This window comes from Blennius ocellaris (genome assembly GCF_963422515.1).
Source record: "Blennius ocellaris genome assembly, chromosome: 15".
NCBI lineage: Eukaryota > Metazoa > Chordata > Actinopteri > Blenniiformes > Blenniidae > Blennius > Blennius ocellaris.
The window spans coordinates 11,781,232-11,796,748 of record NC_137664.1 but is presented as its reverse complement, the minus strand read 5'-3'; the positions used below and the strand labels follow the sequence as shown (position 1 = coordinate 11,796,748).

General features: G+C 40.8%; 1 protein-coding gene across 3 annotated transcripts in view; it reads left to right on the top strand.

Annotated features, from left to right (window-relative positions):
• Positions 1–506: 506 nt before the first annotated feature.
• Positions 507–15,517, top strand: part of strbp (spermatid perinuclear RNA binding protein) — a gene marked incomplete at its 3' end in the record, with an annotated part of 92,671 nt that continues 77,660 nt past the window's right edge. For 2 of the 3 annotated variants that reach the window (XM_080510526.1, XM_080510528.1), the window contains exon 1: positions 3,604–3,754. Of the gene's footprint in view, positions 572–3,603; positions 3,755–15,517 lie in introns of those variants that run through there. The other variant, XM_080510527.1, reaches the window with a different exon arrangement.

Below are 15,517 nucleotides of genomic sequence, written 5' to 3'. Positions count from 1 at the left end.
AGCATTACAATCATGGAATAATGACCCTTCTGTCATTCTCGGAAATATTTCTATAAATAACCCTAACCCTACAAAGTGTTAACACACCACTAAAGTTACCTATTTGCCGTAGAGGTGTAATCGTGTTCTGGACACCTGCTTGTTGAGGGTAAGGAGACATCGAACTATTTCATTGGAATGTTAAAATTTCTTTCTGCATTTTTAAGTTGTGAGTTGGCTTGTCAGTGTGTTTGTTTGTTTTTTTTCCAGATGTTATGACAATGTGATGCGAGGTGATAAGAGAGATTAAAGGGAGGTGACTGTCCCACCATCCCGCTCCACCCCTCCTTCCTCTGCTGCACCTGCCCCATATGCCCGCGCGCCGCCGCACCGCTCTGTACAGGTGCGAGTGAGCAGCAGCAGCAGCTCGAGCCGCTCCGCCAATTAGGAGCACCGAGCGTGGCCACGTGAACACATCCAGTCGTCTAAATTCCCGGTTCAGCCGCGAGCAGCCCGGAGTGGAGCGACGGCGCCTGAAAGACGCACGGAGTGGGGAAGTAACAGCGGCAGGCTGAACGGGATCAGCTTGCAGGTAAATCTCTTTTCTTTTCTTTTTTTTCTTTTCTTTTGGCGTGACACTTTTCTCCTGCCTCCTCCACCTCCACCTCCTCCTCCTCCTCCTCCTCCTCCTCCTCCTCCTCCTCCGCCTCCTCTCCCTGCCTCCATCTGCTCGGATGCGGGGCTCCGGGACGTCGTCGCTCTCCTCCGATCCGCGGACCGGACAAACAGCATCACAGCGCTGGTTGCTCCGCACCGTCTGCGCATTGAAACTCACCCCCCCTCCCCTCACCCTCCCCTCCATCCCTCCCTCCATCCTCCCCCTCTCTCCTCCTGTCTCCTGCAGGCACACGGGGCTATTGATAGTTGACAGAAGCCTTGTAATCCCTGGCTGATCTGGCCGGCCGGGCCACAGCCATTTTCGAAACAGGAACGTTGATTGAACTTTATTTTGCTGCAAGATTTGTTTTAATTGGTGCCGGCCGCAGAGGCTGGAGGGAAGGCGCGCGTGAGAGGCTGTCGGTGCTGTATGCAGCCCAGGCAAGCAGCAAGCTTTTATAGCTGAATTATTTATAAGACTGTCTGGGAGAGTAATGCTTATCTTGGATGGAGGGAGAGTCCTTGGTGGAGATATATAGGCTAATGCCATGCTCTTTCTGATTGTGCCTGGTGGTTTTACTGTGTTGTTGTTTTTCGCAAAGTCAAGTGTTTTGGATCGACTGCTTACCACAATATAACCAAGTTATCGCTGGTATTGATGGCAACACCAAACGACCCATTGATCTTTTTCTTTCGCCCCTGTTTTCTCGGTTCTTTATCAAAATAAAGAATTGAAAGATGTAGTTTTCTTATCAACATTTTTGTCCGTTCCTTAGTTGTTTGCATAATAATACATTGATTTTAACTAATAATTTGATAGTACCATAGTAAAATGTTTATGATGTAGGATCATAGCATGTCCAGTTAAAATCCAATTCACTATCTTTCAAATAGTGATAGTTGTAGCTACCCCTAGGTGTGCTTTAGTGTACTGCGAGGGAAATTGCAGCTTAATTTATTTAGTAATTTATTCACTCTTATCAGTTATTATGATTCCTGAAATTAATTGTTATGCCTCAATTAATCACTCTATAGTGCATTCAGTAAAAGTTGCATTTTATATTCATTTCTGCTTTCAATATACCAATGGCTTACTGAAGCTATACTTTCAACCCAATTGAGTATTTTTTATTTATTTTTTTAATGAAAGGGGATTCATTCCCCTTAACAGCTGTTGAATCACATCGGGCTCATCCAGTAAATCCAGCTTGGACTTGTACATGCTTAATTCTCCTTGTGCTAGTTATATACTTTGACTGTTTTTTAGGCTCTAATATACTGTATGTCGGGTAAATCCAGAGTAAAATGTATTTAAAGAAAATCTGATTTTCACCCTCGAATTATTTTATTTCAACACTAAAGTGAGGTATATTGTGCAGATATAACAATGTTTTTCTATAAATTTTGATTGATGTGAACACTCAAAAATTGTATTCTATGATGTTTCAGACATATCTGAGATTGTTTTTCAGCCCAGGGTGAAAGAAAAGAAATCATTAAAGTTGATACATCATTGAAAATAGCTCAAGGATACCGATGCACACAATAGTGTAGGTTAACAGAAACACTTCCCTTAAGCCTTGTTATCCACAAGTGGGTCTCCCAACTCGGCCATATAAATAGCTATATATAGAGAGAAGCTGGAACTATGTGATATACACAAATCATCATAAAATCACTGTTATTGCCCTCCGTCTTCTATACCACTTTATACTGTTCAGGGTCACGGGGCACTGGAGCCGAACCCAGGTAACGATGGGTGAAGGCAGGATACACCCCGGACAGGTTGCCAGTCCACCACAGGGCAAACACAGTGAGGAAGACAACCGCACACTCATACCTACACACCATTTAGTGTCACCAATTCACCTCAAGTGCATATTTTTTGGACTGTGGGAGGAAGCTACAAAAATCTGTGAATTTACAGGGAGATCATGCAAACTCCACACCCAAAGACACTGCTCGGCATCAAAGCCACAATATAGAACACAAAATATTCCAAACCACAGCCTAGCCAATAAGGTATTTAGCCAATTTGCATGAACGTTTCCACAAACTTAACTGTATATATGGCTTTGTTTACTATTGCTATTTTGCGAGCAATAAGGTAGCTGCATCACTGATCTTTCAACAATGAGTATTTCTGCTATATGCTATTTAATTCTGAGTCTCAGTGTTGCAGTGTGACGCCTACTTTTACTGAAACAGTGTGACCCTTATTGAGCAAAAAAACCTTATTTTCACGGAAAAATTCCAGCAAATGTCTTCAAGGATATTTTTACACTTTGCAATGTTGTCTTGAAAGTCGAATTAGATCATTTTGTGGATTTTGGCCATTCTTAAATTATAGCAGGCTAAAATAAAGACTAGTTTATGCTCGTCTTCAGCCTGTGGACACACAAAGCTTTTGGTGCTCACTGTGCGTTAATAATTGTGTTTGCATTTTTGTTGGACGAATGGAGCAGTACCACTAAGTCACTATGGGGGCAGTGTTGAGATTAGAAGAAAATAACTTCTTCTTCTTCTTCTTCTGTCTAAAAAAACCAACTTTACTCTTCTTGGTGTTTGGTTCAGTGGTTCATTCAAAACAGAATATTCTTGTGGACTGAATGCCAAATGGGGGTATAGGAAGGCACCAGTTAAAGTGCACATATCTGTGTTCTTGGGGCACAACTGAGCCATCAGTCAATCTCTGTGAATGCAGCACTCCGGCACCTGCTTTTTACAGCACTACTCCACCGGAATGAGCGTGTGCGCCTGCGCGCTGTTTCCATTCATCTCCGGGGAGCTCTCGCTCTCCCTCTCCCTCGCCTGTCTCGACAGGAGAGACCAGCAGGCGTCTCTCTCTCTCTCTCTCTCTCTCTCTCTCTCTCTCTCTCTCTCTCTCTCTCTCTCTCTCTCTCTCTCTCTCTTCTCTCTCTCTCTCTCTCTCTCTCTCGGTTGTCAAGGCGCTGGTATTCTGTGACTTCTCCTCGTTGCGGCTGGCTGGACGGTGTCAGCCAAGATCGGCGCTCTCCTTTGTCGGATTGAGCTTCATTTGGTCTCGCTTTTGGATTTACGTGCTTTCTCTTTTTGGGGGGCGTAATTGTGGACTCCCAGCAGCTTACTGTGCGCAACTGTAAGTTCATTATTTTTTTATTTCTTATTATTATTTTTGCTCTAAACGCGTTTCCACGCGGGTCTCTGACCAGGACCAGGAGCAGACGCGTCCAGTAGCCGGTGTTTTTTTTTTAGGTTGTTGTTGTTTTTTTAACAGTTTTGCGGCGACTTGGTGGGTCGAGGTTCAAAACTTGATGGTCGTTATTTATTGTTTGTTGCTTTCGTTTCGCGGTGGCTCGCGCAGAAAGAGGAACTGTTGCCCACACGTGATGAACTTTTCTCATGTTGTGAGTCGACATGAGGCTCAAGTTCTGCTGAATTACCCAGGAAATAGTCAGCTTTTATTTGTTGTTGACGGGTTGTTTGTTTGTAGGCTCATCTCGTACGGCAGGTGCCTGGTCGCAGCACACTTCCGCGCTCATATGAATGAAATCATTTCGGGTTTTTTTTTTTGTTTTTTGTTTTTTGTTTCCTCCCCCACTTCTTCCTGTCACCGGGGGATCCCGCCTGTTGACGTGTTACATTTGTATATACCAGTGTGTTTAGTTTGTTACCGTGTTTCTTTGATCCTGCATACTGAGCTTTATTGACGGAGGTCTGGGTCGTTTCCTCACACATTGTCTGTTTTTCTGTGCGCGTGCGTGCGTCCGCGTCCCCGAGGGACCTGACAGCGAGAAATGCTGGAGTGTCCTCATTTCTTGCTGAACCAGCTTGTTGGCATGCCGAAACCCAAGTCTTAAGTCTCGGAACAACTGGAAAGATCACAAACACACCTAGCAGTTTGTCCTCGTACAAAGGTCTCCACACCTTCCTGCTGCTCAAGAACACAGATGAAGAGAGGGCCTCTTTATTGTTATCATGCAGGGGAGACTCCAGCATACTTTATTTATGGACACAGCAGTCCACATCTAAAGCAGCTCGCAAGTATTTTATTTACAATCTCAAATTAACATCAGGTTGGACAAACAACCCCAAAGAGAAAAACAAAACACACCCCGACATTTTTCAATATTGATAAGTAACCACTCCATTGTATTTGTAAATAAGGGAATTATATGACATCTATTTTGTTTGCTTATGAATAATTGTCACACACTTCAGATAAAATAAACTATACCAACCCCCAAAATGCAGAAACAAACACACTATTTTAGCATTGTTTTTTATAACACAGTATAGTATCTATTTCTGTTAAAACAAATACCTTTACAGTGACATGATAAAATGGTATGAAGGTTTTCACTTCCACAGTGCTCAGACAGTCCCAAAGTGCTTTTACATTGTTAGTCACACATACGGATGGTGATGACTGTCATGCAAGGTGCTCAGCCGTCCACTGGGAGCTATTCGAGGTTCACTGTCTCGCTCTAGGACACCTTGACAAATGGACAGGGGGGAAATGGGAGATCCAATCATGTACCCTAGTGATAGAAAGACGATCTGCCCTATCAACTGAGCCACTGCCACCCAAAATGTAGAGCATAATAGATATACAATAAAAAAAATAGACTATTTTTTTGGCTTACAGGGTTGGCCGAGGGTGAGTACCACCGCCCCTCGGTCCATGTGAAACCACATGTTTTAATTTAGATTAATTAGAAAACGGTTTTTACTTGGTGCCTCCAGATATGATCATGTAAAACTGGGAAGTTCCTTGTTCTGGTCTGAAGGGGAAGTAAACATAAAGACCCCTAAAAGGCAATGAAGGCTGCCAGAGACTAAATAATTTTTTTTATAGTTTTTCAAATATGTTATGAGAAAAAACCCCCACAATTTCTAACCATTATAAAGATACATTGTATAATTATGTAACTTTCCTAGTATCTGCTTCTCAGTATGGGGTATTTGGATTATCTAGACCCCCTTCATCTCATGATTGTTGCCTATACACAGGGAAGGTTTTGGTTATATAAAGATGTTTGATTATTAATGAATTATAAACATAACTAATAACGTCCAAAAAAGGATATTGGTATGAAAATAAGTAAGAACTTTACGACGAAGCAATTTTCTATTTTGTTCCTTTATTTCTTCTTTGACTTGATGCACTGCAGGTAACTTTGGGTCAGATATGACAGAAACGGCAGTGAGTTAACCACTGTAAACAGGTTTTGTGCTTGAGATATGAAAATGAAAGACAAACTTTGCAAGTTCACCTTTGCAAAGTGGCCCATTACAGTTAATTCGGTTTCGATTGCCTGTCTCCAGAGATGACTTGCTCTTTATTATTGAGTCAGGTTTTGGTTTAAATCAATGTTTATAAACATAGAAATCAATCGGCTAATGTTTATTTTTGAAGGAATATTTTTGACTTTCATGTTTATAAAATTGAAAGTCAACTTTTTCTCTTCTCCAGGAAAAGTGCACCCTGACCTCTCGCTCCTGTCTTGCTTCTTGTTTCTGTTTTGATTGACTCAACTCTTTGCTCTCGGTTCTGTTCAGTGCTTCTTGTTGATCTTGTGTTGGTTTATCAGTTCTTTGTGGCTGGTGGTCTCCATGCTTGACTAATGGCCTGTTGCCTTTGGGTTACTTTTGCCTGTCCCACCTCGCCCCACCCTGTTTCTTTAAACACTAAGCCACACCTGCCCCGGTTTGGGTAAACTGTGGGGTGCCTTTGTTTAAATGCCCGGCTCGTACTGCACGCGCCTGCCTGGAGTTAATTTATTGAGTGGAAACACAGACTTCTGTAGTTGTTGCTTGTTACAGCTGTATAATGCTCCTCTTGTGCGTTGTACTCTTGTGCTGTGTATAGTGTACTTTGTGAATGTGCTGAATGTGAAAGATATAAAGAATAAGAGGCGGGGTCATTGCTTTCCTATTTTTGTTGGGGGTGTTTTATAATCTTACTCGTTTATTTGTGGGTACCTAATCTCTTTTCCTTAGTGGACCATAGCAGGCAAATATTTAGCAACAACCTCAATTGATTGAGCAGAATACCAGGCCTGGGTTAAGTTGACAGTGTATTTGTGTGTGTGTGTGTGTGTGTGTGTGTGTGTGTGTGTGTGTGTGTGTGTGTGTGTATTTGTGTGTGTGTGTGTGTGTGTGTGTGTATGTGTGTGTGTTTGTGTGTATGTACAAACCTGCATTTTGGCATGTATGCACCAGGCCCGACAGGCACTTTCACAGACTCTTTCTCGTGTGCATCGACTTTGCAGTGATGTTTCTATTGGTATTGACAAGATAAAAGGATGCGACGGATGTGGCGAGTCAGCTGTTGCTGCTTGATCACAATGCTCGGTCTGTTGTTGCCACCGCCTGTGTTTCTGTCATTAAGCAAGGTTTGCTCTCGCTAATTCTTCTAGGCTCATTGCAAAGTTAAACCTTTGGTCAACAAAATACAACATGGCAACCATGACTTCTTTTCAGTGTTTCAAGTGAAAAGGCACAGACTTCCTATTGCGAACGAGCAAACTCATAGGAAACGTTGAAGTCGTAATGTTTTGAGGCCGGGCTGAAGTAGAAGAGGTGGTGCGAGTTAATCCTGCAAACAGCTAATGGCCGCTCCACAGCCAACATCAACTCTTGCGATCTTTAAACGGAAAATAAGCAAAACGTGCTTGTAGTTGAAAATGTTTAGAGGTTGTAATGGAGCACTTTGCTCTCTCTGGCTAAATTGAATCACACAGAAACAATCATCACACTGGTTAGCACAGCTAACAGCACACATTAATCGAACCATAATGGCCGTGATACTGAAGCTGATGCACAGCCAGGGGATTTACTGTCATTATTGTGTCAGCTGACCAATTTGACCCTTTTTGTCTGGTCGTGCTGGTTTGTTTATCAATCATAGATGATGAACTCTACGTTTTTCGACATGTGACGTAATGAAGGGACTCTGACTTGCTTTCTCTATTTCTTGATCGATTACAGTATTTATCACATTAGCAACATGTCTTTAATACATGTCAGGTAAATCTTTGCCGTTTGTGCAAGGACCGAGTAACTTAATTTGGATACCACTAAATTCATGAAAAAGTCTTGCACAGTTTTGCACAACAATCACATAAATTGATCTGACATTCGTCAATATGGTTTGATGTCATTGGTCTCATACTGTTTGATTTTTTTTAAATTTTAGACTTATTGAAAAATTATGTTGTGTTTATTATTATTATTATGATTATTATTGTTGTTGTGCTTACATTTTATATACATGTTTATACTCGTATTGTCTGACATCAAATCTGTAGCATTTTATGCACAATCCAGCAGTCTACAAAGATTTGACCCACTTTTGTTTGTATACGTTTGCTCAGTGCTTTCTTCTTTTTTTTTTACTTGTTATAACTCATCTTTGTTATATTTTCACGTTTTCATATTATTTTGTCTTCTGCTTTCTATTGTTAGAAGGGTACTTTGTTTTTCCTTTCGTCAGAAATCTTGTTTAAAAAAAAAATTAGAAATAGACGATTGCAAGACTTTTAGTGTCTTCAAGCTTTATCCGTCTGATGTTATTTAAAAAGAAGCTTGCATAACTATAAAATACAAAAGGATGTCACAATGAATTGAAGGATATCTTTTTAACTGGCATTATTCTCTCATTGATGAAACTGCAACCTCTTGTGAAACCAACTGATCAGAAATGTTATCATTAACAGATTTCTGCTTGCTCGTTTGTTTTGTACGCACACTGAAGGACATTTTATCCCTCGGCATTTAGCCGTTTGTGTTTGATCTCCTTAGTATTGAGCAGGTGACTGAAACACTCGTTGGATTTGGCTTGCTTCAATGGATTTGGAAATGGATTTAATTTCCACTAATGGAACATACTTGGGCTCGGATAACCCAGATTAAGGACACATAAACAACTGGCAACACCAGGGACAATGAGCATGCACGTTAACGGCAAGCAGCGGAATGACGCTTCATCCAAATCGTGGATCATCTCAGGCACACTTGTTTAGAAATATTCAACACTGCAAAGCAAACAAATAGGATTTAGCATGCTTTCAAGGCAGCGTCGGTAAGGTTTCAACTCGAGTTCTCACACTCAGAGTGAAGCCCTTCCTCAGCCGTAAATGTGCAGGTGACATAACTGAGGGGGGAAAAAAGGAATTCCAGACTATTGCAAACATCCAAATGTTTGAAGTCTGATTTTTTTTTTTTTTTTTTTTTAAGCTCTCGAGTTTGACCTCTTCCCCTTGCCTGTTTCCTGGCACCTCTGTGCAGCCTGGTTCCGTTTTTTTTTTTTTTTCTGCCGACCCATCTCTGTGCCTGTTTTATGTACGAGAGGGAGCAGTGTCACGGTTCCTCTGCTGCTTTGGTTCTGGTTTGTTTTATGCTCTGTCCTCACTTTAAACAGTTTGAAATCTCAGCGACACACACTCCGTTGCAGAGGCGACACAGTAATATCACAGGATGTCTCTTTCCTCACTGTCTCTGCAGCACGCATGCTCTGTTTGCCTGGTACCTATCAGTGAAACGGCCCACCGCTTCTCAGATTCTAGCACACAGCAGCACATTTGGAGTCTCATCTGGCAAGGAAATGTAGCACTAATCCAATTGGCTAGAGCTTTTAGTAAAAGCTTTCCTAATTGGCTGATATGGAAGCTGGCTGCCAAGGTTCCAGTAAGCACAACAGGGAGTTGAGGAGTCCCAGTGGTGCTGGAGTGACTGTGCAAAGGCCGGATTGCAGGAGATTGCACTACTGTTTTGAATATTCCACTAAATGCAATAATAAGGCACTCATCTACACCCTGCTGATTCAGTTCCGCCCAGTTGACCACATCTCATTTTCAGCCATGTTGCAAATACACAGACTTCCCCTGCAGTTCATGTACAGGAACAAGAACAGCGTTCGTCATACAAACATGTTTGAGGAAGCATCTTCTCAGTTGGCAAAGGAACAAACCTACCCACTCAGAAAGATATTCAGTGCGTGCATGTGTGCGACTAAAGCAAGAGTAATTCTTTGCAGAGGAATTAAAAAAAACAAACAAAAAAAACCTGCTTCTGCCCAAAGCCACTGCAGCCATTCCTGTTTCCTTTCACCTCAGTGTGGAAACCAGGAATAGATCAGAGTGACAGAGATGCGAGAGAGAAAGAGAGAAACAAAGAGACACGGAGGCAGAGAGTGCAAGAGATGGCCATGTAAGGTTTCCTGCACCACAGCTTGCACCACTCCAAACACTGAACCTGAATTGAACTATTCAGGGAATGGTTTTTCAAGTTGCTGCTAACCTGAACTTTGGCCTTGAGTCACTGCTTTGGTAAGAAACAAAGGCAACATTCACCACAAGGGCCAAGGAAAAAAACCAAACAGGTTTATTGAGAACTGGCTTGTGTTGTTTGCTGTCGGATCATATTTAGATATACAAGAACAATAATCTGGACAGAACGTATTTCTCCTACCTGTATGCTTGTGAAATATTGACACATGATTTATTTGTGCAAGGAGTATCCCTCATTAATATTAGTTTTGGAAATCTACACCGGAGATATGAATAAACTGATACTACTGGTAGTTTACAGTACACAATGATAATAGGTGCAAAACTTTGTTTTCAAACTTCTTATATTTTTAACAACACAATTTTCCCGTGTTCAGAACACTCAGGTAATAAAATAATTTGGCTTCAGTGCAATAATCAGTATAATCATTGTCTTGTTGCTCAAATACATACAACTATATAAAAGGTCAAAAACACATAAGAAAGCTGGGTTTTTTTTCTTCAGAAATTCAGTTCAGTTTTTCCTCAACTGATATGGACAATGAAGGAGGAATGCAGCTATAAGTATTAATCTGGGCTGTTCTGAAATAATTTCACATCAAATATTGAGGGATTTTATTACAAGGTAGAAATGTTCCTGCTGGTGCTGTATATTGCTTGGAGGACGTTCTGCACAATTGGTTTGCTTCCATGGGAGAACATGGAAAGTGATGCATTGCTGAAAGAAAATTCACTGCATACTGTGGGTCTTGTTTGTATCTGACTGATTTTCAGCCATATGCTCAAGACTGATGCAGTTGTCTTATTGAGTGAAGGACGTAGCTGTTGATGGAAGTCTGTACAACTCCTGTCTGTGTTCTCCGTTCCATTTCCTGATGTTAGGATGTATATATATATATATATGTATATATATATATATATATATATATCAGCAACAACACATAGTGACACACGGGTATGTAAAATGAAGACCAGGTATTTTTATGAATTAAACAGGGGCATAAAAGTGTAATATTTTTACACTAATAATAATTGTGAGATAAATGAAATGAAGTTGACTTTGCAGTCTATGAACCGTGTATCTTTAATCATCAGTTTGAATTTTTTATGTTGCTTGCAAATTTTGTCCTGGATATGTCTAATAAAACTATAATGGCCAACTCATTAGTATGCCTTTATAACTGGCAGGGCAGCCATTGACATTTGTGCAGTCCAGTACAATAGTTGTAGTATTATGTGATCCAGTGCAGTTTAAAACCTCCAAGCTCCAAACCTCTTCTTTTTCCCCCCACTTGGAGCCTTTGTGGAACATTTCTAAGAAAGACTGCAGCCCCACAACTCCCCGATCACTAATTCATCAAAACATTACAGTGACAAATCTTTTTTGTTGTTTTTTACTTCAGAGCAGGTAAAACCTGAGTCTGCCTCTTTGATAAACGGTTCACGATATTACTCACACAAGAAACCAGGATACCATATATAAGTAATCGAATCAATGTGAAAATAGGTGCCAGATTGGAGACATTTCCGCAAGCTATTAGGCAAGAATAGGATTGTTATTATCAGAGCAAGCCACTTAAAAAGAGAATGCCTCTGACTCATGGCTGGGGCATAAAGACGTTCAAAATTAATTGAAGCAAACAGGAGATCCGCCAAGGAAATCCTCATCAAATGAATAGGAAATTAAAATCAACAGAAGAAGTGGAGACGATTGTTGCCTGTACGTACTTCTACATCAACTGAAGGATTGGATGGACTGATAGAAAGGAAAGTCTTCAGTTTGATTTTTCTTTTTCTTTTTTTTTTCATGGGAGGCCCATCTGCTCTGGCACTCAGCTCCTGTCTGTAGTCTTTCATGCGCACACACACACACACACACACACACACACACACACACACACACACACACACACACACACACACACACACACACACACACACACACACACACACACACACACACACACACACACACACACACACTGACAGTAGCATACAGTGCAACACAGTGTGATGTGCATGTGTCGGTAACCCATTTTGGCAAGTCAAATCTGATTTTGTCTCTAGCATGTGCATACACACACACACACACACACACACACACACACACACACACACACACACACACACACACACACACACACACACACACACCCTCCTCTCTCCTCTTCCTTCTCATGTCCCAGCTCTGCTTACTGTGTCAAAAAGAGCTGAGATCAGGGAAACCATAGCTTGCCCTCTGTCAGACTTCCAGGAAGATCGAGCTATTTATTCAAAGCCAGCAGACCGTATTCGGTCTACAGCTGGAAAGTTGCCAGCTGGATTCCCAGTATGGTTCAAAAAATATAGTGAATCAAGTCGGAGATAAAATGTCATAAAGCAATGCACGCACTCTGTATGCAGCATCAAGCAGTAGATTGTACTGGGAAGCTGTCAAGGCCAGATGGTGTTTGCATCTATAGTATGGATGTATGCACTGTGACAAATCATCAATTATGTTATCAATTGAAATCCTGTGTGTGTTTTTTTTTTCCTGAAATATTGATTTGGTGTTAATAGATTAAAAAAAAAAATCAATTGACAACTTTTCAAAAGCCTTTCTAATGCCATATTGTGTCCCCAAATCCCATTGACATTCATTTAGATATTATCTATAGCAAATTACTAAATATAAATGTAATATTTTCTTATTCTCTGGTTTCATTTTTGTTGCTGCGTGGGATTATCATTTTACTTCTTCAGCTATGATATGTTTCTTTATTAGTAGCCTAATGTAGGCATTTTTTGAGAATGATCCATTTTTAAAACTATTTTGCATATTTTTCTCTTTATAAAAATGTTTTGGACAGCAGGTGTTTCACAGAAAGGAGTGAAGGGACTAACCAAGCAACAACAACAAAATGCAGCTTATGAAAAGAGGAGAGCTGTGGGTCCACCACAGTATTATGTGCTATGTTTGTGATCTGTTGATCCTCTTTCATCCTTCTTTTGTACATTTGACAGAAGATTAAAGGCTGTTGGCTCTCCTCTTAGTAAGTAATGAAACGTGAAAAATATTGACTAGTCAGGTTTTGCTCTGGATGTGTTGTGTCTCTAAATGGCTGCTGTTGGTGACGAGCAGAATCCCACTCAGTTTGTCAAAATCGGCATCTGACTACTAATAAAGTGAAGTCTTTTTGATGTAATCATGCAGTTTTTTGTATTTTTTTCAAGGCGAGAAACTATCATCAACACCCTTTCACTGGCAGCAGTCACGGGAATAACAGAAAAGAAAATTGCAAGTCTTAAGGCATTGAGGCAGAGTGGGTGATTAGTAATAGTTATAGAAGTCAATATGAAAACTTTTCTTTCGACTGATGCAAAACTGGAACATCATTCACATTATTTCATAGAGCATTGAACAGCTGTGAGCTTAGTTAAGGTTATCCACTTTTGGAGCCATCGACTTGTAAGGTTGTTTCACTCTAAATTGTGCATGTGGTGACAGACGTGCACAAAACGCATCTGTGGAAATTAGGCAGAGCAAAATAATAGTGAATCTTTTTTTGTTATGAGTGTGTGTCTGCAGGCAGTGTTTCCTCTCAGCTGCAGTGACCCACTGACCAGTGTTAGCTGATTAATTGCTGCTTTCATGCTAAGCCGCAGCCTATCACCTCGTAATTGGTAATGCCGATTATCAGTGAGATGCTGTGGGGGGCATGTGAGAGTTTTATATCTGACTAGGATGTTTATCTAAGAAAGTAGGATTAATGGGATTCTAGCTTCCTCTCATTGGCACACACAGCAGCCCTCGCTGACACGCAGCCTCTGATCACAGTTAAAGCAGGATGCGTAATTCTGTAGAGCTGTTTGTTATCAATGAATTAACAATGCTCTTTGCTGTACCTGAAATGCACCAGGAGCATCTGCAAAAATTTACAGATTTTATTCCTCATATTTTTTTGGGGGGGGGGGTTTGCCCACTTGCAATGACAGCAAAGCCAGGCTTGTACGTCTGTGCAGCCTCATAACGTCCCAGAATTGAAGATATTTGCGTAATGTAAATACTCATACTTGGTGTTGTAGACGCTCGAGCTACTGAGCTGCATCCACCCATGTTTGTTGTGCTTGCTGGAAGATTGAAAAAGTGGAGGATGCCACGGAGTTGCACGCTCTTCCAGGCATACTCACACATGCCTGCGAGGAGGCACACAGCTTTGCTTTTCACATGAAGCTTCACTGTATTTCTCCTGAGATCTTCTCGTCGTCTCACTCCAGTGCACACATCGGTGTCAGCCCCGACGTGCGTATAGTCGGCTGGCTCTATCCATGCTTGTGTATGTGACTTTCAAGGAATAAAGATGGACTGGATGGCGAGAGTTGTGTACATGTGCCACAAAAAATCGATACATCTTTGTTTGGATCGATAAACCATCTCGCTCCTTGTTTGTCCTGTCCGAAATGTTTGTTTCCTCCCCAAAAAAAATTTCCCATCAATGTGGGAAGCCAAAAGAGTGAAACCGTGTGTGAAATAATCAATACTCTATGTGGGATCTTTGTCTTCAGGCCATATGAATATATTATAATTCATATTATGAACTTTAATTAATTGTTTTTGTTTAGTGGTTTGCTTTGTGCACACAGACATAAATATAATCCACCTCAAAGTGGATATATAATATGAAAATGCCTGAAAAAAATGAACTCCGCCTAAATTTAGTGACTTTATTGAAAAGCATAATTCACCTTCAGAACTCGATGTTAGGATTTGTGTTCAGCCTTTTACTTTTAAAAAAGTGAGCTACAGCTTTTATGTTTTTATAATATTGAGATCAATGTTTCATAAGCCAAGAATTTCTTTGAGGCTGGGAAAGCACTTTTTGGACCAGCTCCATATATGATGATGTCAAATTTCTTAAAAGTGTTTTGAACTTCATTGATGGGCAAAGACGCTGGTGTCAAATTACTCAATGTTTCTTATTGGTAGACTTGATGGTGTTGAAAGAGGCTTGTAGGGGACGTTATCTGTTATGAGACAGACTGGGCCTCAACTTGAGGACCTTCTTGAAATGCAGAATTAAAAAGGAATCATAGCAAACATTATATCAGGAAAACTTCTTTATTGGATTCCCAGCCTTAAAGTTGGGATACTGGAAGTTGTTTGTTGTTCATTTTTTTTCTTTCAGTCAGACAGTGTCTTCTTAAAGGCTGAATCGTTTTGAACCTGTATTGAAGGTCACCAAAAGTAGCACAGAGGTCCCAAAAGTGTTTACCCAGGTCATCCTTGAACAGACTGCAAATCACTTATCATTCTTCATGAGACAAAACACGATTTCCTTAACAGTGACTTTTAGTATTCATGCTTTGACTTTGGTTGTGGTGTTCCCCAGGGGTCAGTATTAAGACCAAAACTCTTTTTTCTATACAGACTTGACAAATGTAAAACATCAAAAATACAACATGTGTTTATTTGCTAGTGATGACACAAATATTTGGTGTACAGGGGAGAGCTAAGAATGGCTCACGGAAGAAATCACCACAGAATTGAACAAATTAAACAACTACCAGCTAGCATACATAAACTTTTCATTGACAGAGAGGGGGAGTGAGGATTCAAGGGAAAAACCTCA